This window comes from Ictidomys tridecemlineatus, chromosome 8 (assembly GCF_052094955.1).
Source record: "Ictidomys tridecemlineatus isolate mIctTri1 chromosome 8, mIctTri1.hap1, whole genome shotgun sequence".
Taxonomy (NCBI): domain Eukaryota; kingdom Metazoa; phylum Chordata; class Mammalia; order Rodentia; family Sciuridae; genus Ictidomys; species Ictidomys tridecemlineatus.
The window spans coordinates 133,774,122-133,787,994 of NC_135484.1; the positions used below are offsets into that span (position 1 = coordinate 133,774,122).

Sequence of the window (13,873 nt, forward strand, 5' to 3'; positions counted from 1 at the left end):
TGCCTTTTATCTTTTCCCCCTATATTGTATTTTGTTGTCTTTTTGCTTTAGGCCCTAACTAAGCTTGTTTTTAATCAACCTCCTATCTATGAAAAAAATTTTTTTAGCAATTATATTTTACTGAAGCACTCTTCTTGATATCTGATTTTTGCTCTATTATAATCTTCGATTCTTTTTAAGGATAGGCAGCATCCTCTCAAATCTCTCTGTGGATACAAATTAGAAATGAAGCATGGGGGAAAACTTGATTAAATATAAATTAAATGCTTGATTAAATGTAATTTTATATATTAATACTATTTTATATAGGGTTCAATTTAATTTTTCTTCACAGTTTTGACAGTCTTGCTCAACTTTTTTCTTCCCATTGTTGCTGTCAGGTATTAACTGATGATGTGCTTTATTTTAGAGTGACTAGGGAATAAGCCACTATGCTGAGGATCCCCCAAAGACGAGATAATGATTGCTTTGTTTTGGGCATCCAAACCACCTGATACTGTTGAGAAAAGTCTTCTGATTTAGCAGGGCTAAAGGAAACCTGACCAGGGCATTTCATATACAGGCCTTAGTTAACCTGCTGATTGTAGACCTGCAAATGGTGTCTGCTCTTTTTGGTGCACATCAACTCCTAGGGAAAGTTATTCTGTGTTCTCTGGGCAGACAGGGTCCCTCCCAGTATCTTCGAGGACCTTGATTCAGCAGCCAATATTTCTGTCACATAGGAACCTTGTCAGAAGTACGGAATCTCAGCCTCATCCAAACCCCCACTATTCATATGCACATGCAAGTTTGAGAAACAGGTTTTAAACCACAACTTCTATTTTTCTTAGTCTACTAAAATTCTCTGACCTGCCCTGTCTTCTAGAAATTAGGTAAAAATCTATATAATCAATCATAGTGCCTAGTACATCACAGATATTTAATGTATATTTTAGGAATAAAGAAAAGGGGGGGTGTAGAAGAAAAGCCTAAGAAATTATACTATAATAAAATTACAACTTTTCTCTATATTAAAAAAAGTCAACAATAAATACTCTTTGATATGGCCATTTTTGCCTAGAACATAGTAAACAACAAACTATAACTGCCACATTTTCAGAAATCTATACTTGACAATCCAGCAAGATATTAATGTTATCTGAAATTAATATTAAATTGAGCCCTTTGCACTATATCAAGACATTTAAGAGATAAGAAACAGAGCCTCTGGGAGAGCATGCCTACTTCTTCTTTTTTCTTTTTTAAAGAGAGAGAGAGAATTTTTTTAATATTTATTTTTAGTTTTTGGTGGACATAACATCTTTATTTTATTTTTATGTGGTACTGAGGATCAAACCCAGTGCTGCGCATGCCAGTCGAGCGTGCTACCGCTTGAGCCTACTTCTTACACTGATAAGTAAAATGTTACCCCAAATCAGAAAAGTTTCCCCCTTTCATGAGCATCTAGAAAACTATGTGCCAAAAGCATTACAATTTTTTTCTATTGTTCTTCAAAATCAATTCCACAAATATAAATATGGTGTTCCTGTTGGCTTTATTTTGCCAATAAATAAACAGATTTAATGTTTCCAAATTAGAGTAGTCCAGCAGAATTATTTTGTTAAGGCCACAATAGTCCCCTCATTGGCTACAAAGGCATTACTGCCATTACAGGGTTAGAAGAAATTAATGGCTTTTTTCCCCTCTAAATCATTCCTTTGGTCAAACTGGTCTCCTGAACATTGGGTCGAAGCCTTCTCATTCAGGAACCCAAAGAAAATGAGTGTGTCCATTCTGCCATTTGTGATGGGTGATATAAGCAAGAAGGCCTTCAACTGTGGATCTGCTGCTTACCAATATGCCACTTCTCTTTGGTAACATGAGGAATCTAGATATTCAAGTCTTGATATGAAAGTCTCTGAACTGCAAAAACTCTAAATAAAGGACAATTTTATTTAAGGATTTTAGGCATGGCTATAAAGTTTTTAGCAAAGGAATTAGGAAACAGCATGCATTGATGAGAATGGTGAATCCCAGAGGCAGCTTTTAGGGGAAGTATGATTTAGTAAGACAAAAACAAACACTACAGAACACCATATCACTCAGGGGCTAGTAAAGAATGGTCTTAATGGTCTTTTATTCCAGCTTTCTGAGGATTCACCTGAGCAAAGACATCCTACCCTTTTTAGGTTTTTGATGGAATCTTGAAAACTCTATAACCACCTGCAGAGATCATTTGTTCTAGAAGCTGAAGGCTTCTTCTAGGGGGATCTGCCAGGATAAACTACAGTATTAAAAAATCAAATGTCCCACCAATGGCAGCTTGTCTCAACTACACTAACCACTTATGACTGGTTCTCTTCAGAGTCAGGGCACAAGGCCACAGGGCAGGTTCTGAGACTCCTAGCCTCTCTATTTCTAACTCCATCAATGGGAATTTCTGTAACAAATAATTCTAAGAAGGAGTTTCTTCATGGTCACAGTTCATCTGCCCTACAATAAGCATAAGGTAGTTTTGAAAATGTCTTCAGAGATTTAATAAATAAATGAAAACTATTTACATGGTTTGGCTAGAACTAAATGAAGGTTAGGGTGCAGAATATAAAAACTCCTTAAAGGTTTGTTTGTGTGTGTAACATTTTGACCCTAGGGCAAAATGATGACTTCTTTTTGTCTTGAAGGACATGCAGAGGCACTGGTAGCTGGTCATGAAATGGCCACCCACTGCTTTTGCACAGATTAAACAGAAATAATGTGATTGCTTGGGACTCACTGGATGTCCAAGATAGAAAAGTGGAAAAGGAAAGGCGAACGTAAGACAGAGCCAAAGACTCTGGCCTTAAGAATTGTCTACCAGTGGTTCAGTGGTAGAGCACTTGTCTAGTACATGTGAAGCCTTGGTTCAATCTAATCCCCAGTACCACAAATAACAATGACCATCACTGTCATCATCATTCACCATATGAATTTTTAGCTTAATGAAGTTTTAATAAATATTAATTAAGAAAATTTATGAAAAAGAAATCCTAACCAAGTGAGGTCAACCCATTTTAGAAAGTTCATTTGCAAAAAGCTTTTAATGTAAAAGTAGAACTTCTAATTTTCTTTCTTTTGAGTGAAGCTTCGCCTGCTACAGATCTGGTCTGGAGGTGTGAGGTGCACAATGAACTTGATCAGGCTGTGTCTCTGTGGCGACTTTCCAAATCACACATTTCCCCAGCAAAAATGTTGAGGCCACATGAGGAAGGAAGTCTTCAGCTACTGAAGCTCATTAGCAGCGCTGAGTGCAAGCACTGTCAGTTTCTCAGGTTGGCCTCTGATCACTCATACAAAGGATGGAAAAATTGCTGGCGCCGCTGGCTCTGTGCCCAGCTCACCCGGCAGTGGAGCATATGAAAGCTGCCTTTTTTTTTTTTTAACAACTAACACACTGGAAGGGGGCAAAGGGTGGCATGGACCCTCAGGCACATTAATCAGCAGGGGAATTGGCCAAATGTCACCTCCTGCTGGGCTTCCCTGCCAAAACTACATGTGTCATTGACTCCCAGAAAAAGGGAGGCCCCAGAATAACACTGGACGTATTAGACGCCCTCTCTTCCTTCGTATGGAAAGCTCATCTTGTAGGTGTCAGAGTAAAACATGAGAACAGCATCTGTCCTCAGAGACCAGGGAGAGTGATTCACTATTTCATGGCACAACGAGGGGAGGAGGACACTGCAATAAAACTTTATAAGGTGAAATCTAAATCCTGAATGCAGCACACATTTGAAAAAAAAAAAAAAAGCCCTTTATTTTCTGGCCTTTTCTTCCTTTCCCTTCTCCTCCCCTTCCTGAGGGAACATAACACAATGTAATTAAATAGTAAATTACTTGAGAGAAAAATGTTTAGACTCAGGACAAATCTTTGTGCAGAAAACAAAACTTCACACCCCACACATATTTTAGATGACCTAGTTCTCCCAGCGAAGTTGAAAACTATAACCAAGTTTGTTTAAAAAACAGTTTTCAGATGAAAGGGCAGTGGGTTGAAAAATATTCATTATTCAAAAGTAAGGTAATTTATGGAGGCAGAAATTAACACCAAAACCAAGTTGCTCATTAAATGAGCAAAGTAAATTATGAGGCTTTGGGTTAGGTTCTCTCTATTTCTAGTCAGTGTCTAAATGGGAAACATGCTCTCCTTAAAAATCACAATACGTACATTCCACCAAATCCTGAGAACAATCCTCACATTTCTTACTCCTTCAGAAATGAAGATGTGTATATACAAACATAGCGAAATCATCAAGACAGAGCTTCAGTTTTGGCTAAAAAATTCTGGAGACATTATTAAGGATTTGTATTTTAAAATCTAGTAGTTAAAATGGAAACCAGGAAAGTTACAGATTTGCAGGTTAAAATGCTTGCCATGCTTTGAAATTAAACCAGCTGATATTAATTTCATCACTTAGCAAGAAAATGAAAGATAGTCTACAAAGTTTCATTAAGGGACCATTGGAAGTTAAAAAAAACATTTAAACCTAAAAGAATTTCCATTTAAAATGCTCTCAGTGGTCAGGGAAAAATGTTCGGCTATTTTAAGATACTAATTTCCATCTGGTAGAGCAGACCCAGACCTACAATGCAGCATTTCCCTGAGCAATTGCTCAGAGGTCCTAGGGGCGCTGGGGGTTACTGAGTGTCAGAAGCTCCATGATGCATCTTCTGTCTGTTGGCTCCAGTTGGGATCCATCTTTCCTTAGTACTTGACATCTATGTGGAGAGTCAGCAACTCCCTCTTTCATTAAGTAACAAAACACAACAAAACCCTTTATTTACAGTGCTTTTGTAAGATTTGGCTGAAACACCAGCATTTGACTTTTGACACACTTCCAATTGGAATACAGGATTACTTTCTTCTTCCAGAGAGTTGAATGAAGGGCAATTTCTTACTGAACTATATCATATGCAATAATTCCCAAATAACTCATTGTTTTTTAAAGCAGATATTGTATTCATATGGTTAAAATTTCAAAAATTAACAAGGCATATACTGAATTATCTCCATTAAGTCCCTGGAAAACTCTGTTGAGTTCCCTTTCCTAATATAACCAGCAACCAGAGTTACATTCTTATTCTCCCACCTATCTTTTTGATACTATGCTCTACATACTACTCTGATTTTGTTTTTTCAATTAACATCTGAGAAGACTTTTAGTTTCATGGAGAATGTTCTACTTTTCTACAGCTGCAAGCAAACTACATTATAGATTTGTCATAATTTTTTTTCCATTTAGACATTATTTAGTTCTCTATAGAGGATATAGTTTTCACCTCCCAGTTTCCTAGGAAAACAAAAAAGAAGAAGAAAATAATAAAAATGTTTTTTGGACTTTTATATCTTGTTCTGTGGTTCTAACTCTATACATTTGATCACTTCAGTTTGGTTTTAGTCCTTGAATTTGATCCATTAATTCTATCATCTATTTGTTGTAAGCAATTATCTATTATTTTTAGTTTTCACATTTTTAAGAAGTATTTATACAATGTCTACTCTTGGTACCCTCTAGGTCCAACAAAGTGGAGAATGGGTGGGGTAGAGAATTTTAAAAATGGCTAGTGTCCACTAGGTACTTTAAAAGCTTATTAGTGAAAAATGCTACATACAAAACTTTAAAAAGCCCAAAGTAGTATATGACCAAGTGTCCAAACAACAGCTGCCTGGAATTCAGATGTTGTTAAGTAAGCTGGTTATATATATATATATATTAGTTTAAGATAGCAGGAGTTTTATTCAGAAAAAAATACAAAATTTGCCATCTACTATCTGTATGATAGCAAGTTCTTTTAAACTTTTTTGGGCCTAAATTTTCTTCGTCTATATGAAGTACACCTCACCACTACCTCATAGGACCACCAGGAGGACCAAATGTGATTTAGAAAAGAAAGTTCTCTTGGCATGTAGCTCTTACTGAATGGGAGAGAGGGGGGGAGAATGGGAGGGAAAGTCAGGTGAGCGCTAAATGCTGAAGTGGGGTGAATGATAGGAGCAGGAGGCGGCAGAATCTGTAATGGTGGTGGAGCTGTCAGGGGCATTTTCCTTGAGGAAATGATGTGTACTCTGGCTGAAGGACACGCTAGATAGATGGCCAGGATAGTGAAGAGATGGTTTATGCTGAAGCAGGGTTGAAAGCAAGGTGGCAGTCTGCATTCAGTTCCTAGAGCAATGGAAGTCAACTTCTAACTGGGAGGACAGCAGCATTCTTTGGGAGGAGCTGTCATGTCACATTAGGGGAATTTTCCTTTTTTTAGAAAATAATGCGAAACAGGTGAAATAAAAGATGTGTCCCTGTGAACTAATAATAAACCTAGTAATACATTTAAATTACTAGATTTATATCTTTTCAGGCTGGAAGACTTGAACATTTTTTAAGTTCTTAGACTTCTTTTGTATTTCTAATTCAAATAAGTGCAGTTTACAGGGGGCCAGAAATATCATTTGAATAGACATTATTTAGTTCTGATTGTGAAGAACCAGAAATAAAGTTTTGATGGATGCCCTTTGATTGCATTTTTTAAAGATATCAATTTGGTGACATGGTAAGAAATAACTATTATATCAAGGAAAAAGAGGTTACCAATTGAATGTTCAAGAACGCCAGTGAGTTTTACATTTGTATTGTTTAAATTGTTTTTCTTCTTCCCAGTAGTCTCATCAGGCCCAACATGAGATTCAAATTTCTTTCTCAGTGGTTTTGTAGTCTTACTGAAAAAAATTCCTAAGCCAGAATTTTGATTTTGACTTAAGAAAGCCAACGGCATCCAATTAGATGCTCAGAGAGGTAAATATATATATTACCACATCACCATCAACTTAACAATTGCTGTGCTATTTCATGAAACAGAGAGGCACTGGCATTACAGGTTCTAATCTTTGTTCATAGTTAGGTGTTTGTCACAATAATTTCCCTTATGTTATCAGGTAAAGCCATTTTAGATTTCATGGAATCCACAAAGTATTGTACAGCACTGCTGTGTATTTTATGAGAAAATAGCTCACATCTGTAGTAGAATGATATCTACCTGTTTTAAATTTGCAGAAAAATATGATCACAACAGCCTAAAAAAAAGGAAATTTGGTAAAAGTGACCAACAAACTGGCTACATTAACGTATGCTTCTTCATTGGATTTTGTGGAGCTCCACTTGTAAAATTCTGTGGACTCCTGCAAGGCCCTCCTCCTTCTTCTAAGCCAAGCCCTCCTTCAAATGGAAGACACCTGAATTACATAAATCTCTACAAAGTTACATTTTCTGTGCAGAGCAAGAGCTGTCAGGGAAAAGGTAATGAAGAAGAATAGCTTAGACAGGGGGATTTAATGATATCCAGCTGCTACTCTGTGTTCCTCGCTGATAAGACTTTGTTTTAAGTTTACAATAGAGAAAGTTTGGGAAAAGGCTAAAAATTCATATACAGGAAGTGGAAGTCTTTATATTTCATTTGTTCAATTTCCGCTAACTCTTGCAATTATGTTCATAACAGGTTTAACTTTCAGTATGTTCAAAAATGTCACTGTAAGACTTTAAAACTAAAATTTAAATTGCATTAAAAAGTGTAGAAATATTGCACCTTAGGGAAAAGACATTTAACCTATTTGGGCTCACCACATGTTCAGATGATAAGATAAACCTGGGAAAGCAGGAGACTGCTAAATGTTTACTATAATTGCATGTCATTATTGTGATTTTTCGGCATTTATGAAAAGGGCAGGGGGTAAGGAGAGAAAGAGCCCTTTTCTAATGGGAAGATGGTAGCCATTTCTTCATAACTAGTGTTACCATAAAATTTGACAAATGAAGTCTTTGAAGAATGGAAAACCCTAAACAAATTACATTTTATAAAGGATTCAGATTCGAACACAATGTGACCTTTGCACTTCCTAATTTCCTATTTGCATACAAGATGTTTAATGGCATTATTCAAAGTGCTAACCATTAATGCCAGATCCCTGTACTAAAAGCTCTGCATTTTCTAAGGGCAGAAATGCTGTATGATTAACCCTTGTGTGGGTAAAGGAAATACAGGAAAAAATTCACTGTGGGAGCCAAGCAATGAAGGCTCAAGAAAGAACTTCTGCCTTTGAAATGTGAATACTCACCCTGAGGACTGACTGCTAGAGGAGCCAAAGAGTTAAAGTGAAGTTCTTTCAGGCTAATGAAACCTTCCTGCTGGGAGTTCTTTCCCCAGCGAGTGGGAAAAGCCCAGGGTGCATGGCTGGGGCTCTGTGCACTTTCCCACAGGTCTGGACAGGATCTGCTGCTCAGCATCTACTACTCAGAGAGGAAGGAGAAGCAGGCCCCACAGGGTGTAGACAGGAGGGCTGGAGAGACCCAGATTAGGCGGGCCCCAGGCTCTGCTGCCCAACAAGGTCTCTGAGAGCTTAACAAAGAAAGGCAGTGCTTCTTTTTTGGAAGGGCACAAGGTGCACCTTGGTCAGTGGCAGGTACCCGGGTGCAAACCTCCCATGAGTTGAACTAAAAGGAATATTCTGCCCTGCCCGTCCTTGCAGGAAGTCTCCAGACACAGGAAAAGCTAATAAAATAGAAAAGGAGGAGGTTCTGCCCTCCTCCCCCAACTCCTCACATTACAAATTTGCAAACTAATTACTTAGAGCCAGACATATTAAAAAATTTCCCTTTACAGCTAAGTGAATACAGGGAGATCCAAAATAGAGTATTTGGCTCCAGACTTAGATAAAGCTCTGAATTTAAAAGTCTAGTTAAGGCGAATCCTGTTTGCCACGTAATTCTCTCAAACACTAGCATTATTGAAATTACTCCTAACAACTTAATTGATTTAACCAATACCTCAAGTAAAGATTATGCAGTAATTATTTCAGCCTGTAGAAACCAGAGTATTAGACATGATGAGGTTTTCTTACAATAGTTTTTGCTATTTTTTCCACATAAATTCATTTCTGTGAAATTCTGGGTTTGATAAATTTTCTTTAAACAGACATAGCAATGGAAACAAAACATCGAATAATAAATAATAATTAGCGAACTGACGCTCACTAATTTACAGGGGATTTCTTCATTAGCAATGAGACTGGGATGAAGTGTAGGGAGGGAGTCCTTTTCCCTCTTGCCCCTTGGAGTTCTCTCTGGAAAGGGGAAAGGGAAGATGATAGCATTTTGTGACTCATCCTTTGGAAGAGCATTCCAAATGTGTTTTACTTAATATAGCCCTATAAATCACCTAATGCAGAAATAATCTCAAGATCTGCATGTAAACATAGCTATTAAAATATTACAATTACTCTGTTTGCTTAGTGCTCATAAGGTATATCTCATCTTAAGATAAACAGCTTTTTCCCTGAGGTGGGGCATCCAAAGTAGCGTCCAAATTACATGCCCATCCAAGAACGCTGAACTTACATAAAATATCATATTACCTAAGTATAAGGACAAGTACTAGGAAAGGGACTATTATACCTTCAGCTGAGATTTTTCTGCTGTAAATTTGATGTACTGGTTTGGAAATTTAATTCATCTAATTTTGCAGCTGACTATAGCACTGGTTGGCAATTATTATCACAGAGAAAATTTTAGCTCAGGAAAAAAAAAAGGTGAATGTGTTTTTGACTACATTTGTTTTAGATATTTGCTCAGTAACAGTCCCAAGGCATTTATTTTTCAACAAAAAGTGTGTGTGTGGGGGGGGTGCTGGAGTGAATGAGAGAGTGTGTGTGTGTGTGTGTGTGTGTGTGTGTGTGTGTGTGTGTGTGTGTGTATGCCTTTTGGTAATACTTATTTTGGGCTCATCAGACTTAACTTTGTATAGTGTGGTAATCTGTAACTGTAAGCAATCATCCTCCCGATTAGTACTGCGTTAAAAACTGTAAACCACCTACAATTACTAGCATGATCCCTAACCTCTGTAAGGTGGTAATCCAGTATTGGTTGTTAGCTGTCAAATTTATTTCCCTTTGGTGAAATATACCCTGGATTTAATTAGGAGCCTTTCTTGATACTTTATGGAGCTGAGCCCAAGTGCTGTGGCTTTGACATTTAACCCCTGACCCTTAAATATTTACCAGCTTTTAAACTGGTTGTGTACAATTATCCCTTCAAGTATATCTCAGATCCATCATTCTGACCACTCCAGTCAATTCTAAGTCAGATGTACTATTCCAACTGATGTTGAAATTTTCACCCTGTAACTTGGGGGGGAAATGTTGTTTCACAATGAGCTCCATCAGGCAAAGCTGAAAACACTTGTCGCTAGACACCACCTACTAAAGGAGCAGGGTGGGCTTCCAGGGAGGAGTCACTGATGAGAGTTACAAGCAGGAGTCAGAGAGAGTGCACACAGCTTCCCTTGCTACTCGGGACAGCTCAGGAAGCCTTTGTGGGATGATGCCTAGAAACAATGTCATCTTTAACTCATAATCATGAAAGGATATTTCAAGCACTGTTTTCTTTGTTCTGTTTGAAATCAACTTTAGGTATGGTTTGGGAAGTGTAATTTTTTTAAATGTCCCAAGTTTTCCTGGGCAGCAGATACCTCAATGGAAGTGTTGTGAGGAAGGGACTTCATTTTTCCTAACTTGGCATAAAACTTCTACAGCATCTAATACATACAACAAGTATTCTTTGGATGCTTAAATTTTAGAAATGTATTTTAATCCACAAGATTAGGAAAGAAAAGTCCCTTGTTAGACAATATCTGATTTAAAAACAAATGAAAGCTGTTCTCCTGACATTTTGCAAGATTCCCACTGGAAGGTGCAATAGGTCTCCACTTGTGTAATGACACCCCCACCCTTCTGCTCTGCTTGCCCCAACTGTTCGCACACAGTAGGTTCTCAGTAACTCTTTGAATGGGTGTGAAATAAACATGGCACTCATAAAACAGTTTACAAAGGCAAACACGCCAATCCAAAATGTCAACTAGATTTGTACAAGTAGAAAGAAAAATGTTACTGGACGTGAGAGGGAATCAGAGCCAGGAAAACAGAAGCATGCATTACTGATATCCCCCCCAGTCCCAACCCCATCAGAGTGAGAGAGGAAAGAGCAAGAGATGTATTTGCTGCTAGTGGGGAGCCCATAAGCTGAGTCTAAATTAGTGCCAGATGGTAGTTTTTGGCTACTATAAGAAACCCAAGTCTAGGTCAGCTGCACTTCCAAGTAGGACACAAGTGGAGGCCCTGGGCTCTGGTGGCCAGCTGATCCAGAAGTCTGCTTCCTTGCGGGAGCCAAAACTGGCATGTGAATCAGCTGGATGTAAAAAATTAAAAGAGAAACCTGTAGAATAGTCATAATGTGTGGTCCTGAGTGTAATCTCAGTAAATGGCATTAGGGTTGGGGAAAATGCCTCAGTGGCAGTTTGGTGCTTCCCTGGATCTGGCAGCCACTTAATTCGTTGTGAGGGCAGACTGTAGCGCTGCTCAGCTATGCTGTATGCATAATGCAAGTAAAAACTAAACAGGGAGGACTAAAATTTATGAGTCAAATTTCTTTCATGTTTCCTTAGAGATGAGATGCGGGAAAACAGTATACAGAATTTAAGTATCAGAGATTCCACAAGCTATACATTTTACATTCCCTGGCATTTTTTTTTTAAGCTTTAGTAACTAATATTTTAGTGATGGGAAAGATCCTAAGTAGTAAAAGAATAAGACCAATAAGTCATGGGCATTTATCTTTAGAGAGTGCTAAAGTGTTGGAAGTACTAAAAAGAAAATGGATTCCTTCTCCTATAATCCCTTACTTTTAGAACATCCCAAAATATTTCAAGGCGTTCCTTGTTTTCAGTTTGGTCTTAGTTCAAAGGTGAACTTTCTGCAAGGAGGAGGCTGACTAAGCATATTTTAGTCATTTGTAGGAAACATGATACTAGAAAATAGCATATTTCTTCCCAAACATTAACTGCAAAATGAAACTTGTAAGAAACTCACCAAATTCACATGTAGCTGATAATCAAATGCCAAGGGTTTTGAAATCATTGATTATTATTAAAGATCATTATTAAAGATCAGTGTCATAGCTAAGTACAATGACCAAATCACTGTTGTTTTAAAGAGTTATTTTTTTGTACCCTTAAATACAGTTGTTAATTTAAAATATTTCTAGAAACTGGGAAGGGGGAAGATGTTAATATTAGAATAGGGGAGAGAAAAAATAACAATATTTTGCATAATAGGGCCCTATTTTTGCTACAATATCACTGCCATGAAATGTTATCCCTGATCATACAGATACAGGGATGTATTCAGGTATATATGACATAGAGAAAGGGAGGGAGGGAAGCCAAGAAAAAGGAAGTTGAGATGGTGCTTACAGTGGCTAGAGGACCCAGGAAGGACTTGTTTGGATGCACCACCTGACTCCTCTCTCTTTCTCCCCTCATCTCTGGCTGGGAAGTCCTTCTATTCGACCTCAGAGCAAATGCTGTAACCACCATTTCCTCTGTTTTCCTTACCACCATCTTAATTAATGACCTTCTCCTTTCTCCTGTCTGGACTGGATATGCCTATAACTCAAGTGCCTTTCAAACCTGATGGTGATAAATAGACCTCTTTCTTGGGCTCGTCTCCCATTCCACTAACATTCTCCACATTCATGTACTTATGTATGCCGTTCCATCAATGGAAAGTATATTCTTTACCTCCTCCTATTTCTACTTATTCTTCAAGACTCAGCATGAAAAGCCTTTCTCAGAGAAGTCTTCAGTGGTGGCTTTGATGAAGTGGCCCTTCCTAGGCAAACCCAGAAAGTTTGGGTGTTCATCCACATCTTTGTGCCCCATGAGGGCTGCCCACAGCTCTAGTGTAGGACCATCAGAGCAATCCCACTCCTGACTAGTAAACAGCCCAGATACAATCTAACTCTAGCCAGGGAGATGGGAAAGGAGGCCTCTGGGGGCCATCTGGCAAGGCCAGGGGAAGTCTCACCAGAGAGAGAAGAATGTGTCCCCAACTGCTCCTGGCAGCTCACCTAGAGCCACAATAGGGACCATGCTGTGGACGGCAGAGAGAAGAGACAGCTGAGGGCCTGGATAACTATGGATCTGCCAACAGAAAAGATCAGCACAACTCAAATACCATGTCAAAGGAGATAATATATATCCTATGAATAAGGCTAATGTGACTCAAATTTTTTATTATTTGAAGATTTAAAAATGTTCTAATTTTTTTAAGGAAAAAATTCCTAATATTTTTTTGTCTTCAAAGATGCAATATGATATGGAGGCTCACATTGTGTATTTTCAACAATACAAATATCTAGCCCTCCTGCAAGGTTGGGGTTTTGTGTGAGTGGTAAATACTGGGCAGTATAGATAATGAGCCACAGGCCAATGAGCTCATACCCAGGGGTGCTCTTGGAATGGCAGGAGGTGCAAACCACTAGCGGGCAGCTCCATTCATAAATAATAGCAGGCCATACTCATGTGGGCCAAAGGGAGGCATGTGTCCACCCTGCTGGGGTCTGGATTCCTGCTAAAAAGAAGTGCTATCAAGTTGGGAAAGTAGCAAGATCAGAGATCCAGGGCTCTCTTGGATGTAAGGACTGTACTGGATTAAAGCCCACTCTGGCTGAGCATAGTTCAGCCTTCAACATTGTCTTGCCCCACCCTACAGGCCCTTTCAAGAGAGAAAAGGGGAGAGGAATTGAGTCCACTATAGCTGTGCAATGTGCAAGGTTGGCTTGCTAGTCACAGACTTCAACTCACCTTAAGCAATGTTTTTCTCACCTTGTTTTGCTTTTAGTGTGATTATATAGGCAATCGGGATAGCAAGAACTGTGATTTATGGACTATCTTCCATGTGCTGGGCATCAGATTCAGTTTTACAAATGCCACTGTATTTAATTCTTACACTGACACTACTCACTGAAGCTTATTACCCCCA

General features: G+C 38.4%; 1 protein-coding gene across 2 annotated transcripts in view; it reads right to left on the reverse strand.

The window, feature by feature from the left end:
• Gmds (GDP-mannose 4,6-dehydratase) overlaps positions 1-13,873 on the reverse strand; it is a 615,427-nt gene that overhangs the window by 201,949 nt on the left and 399,605 nt on the right. The gene's annotated exons all lie outside the window — the stretch shown is intronic.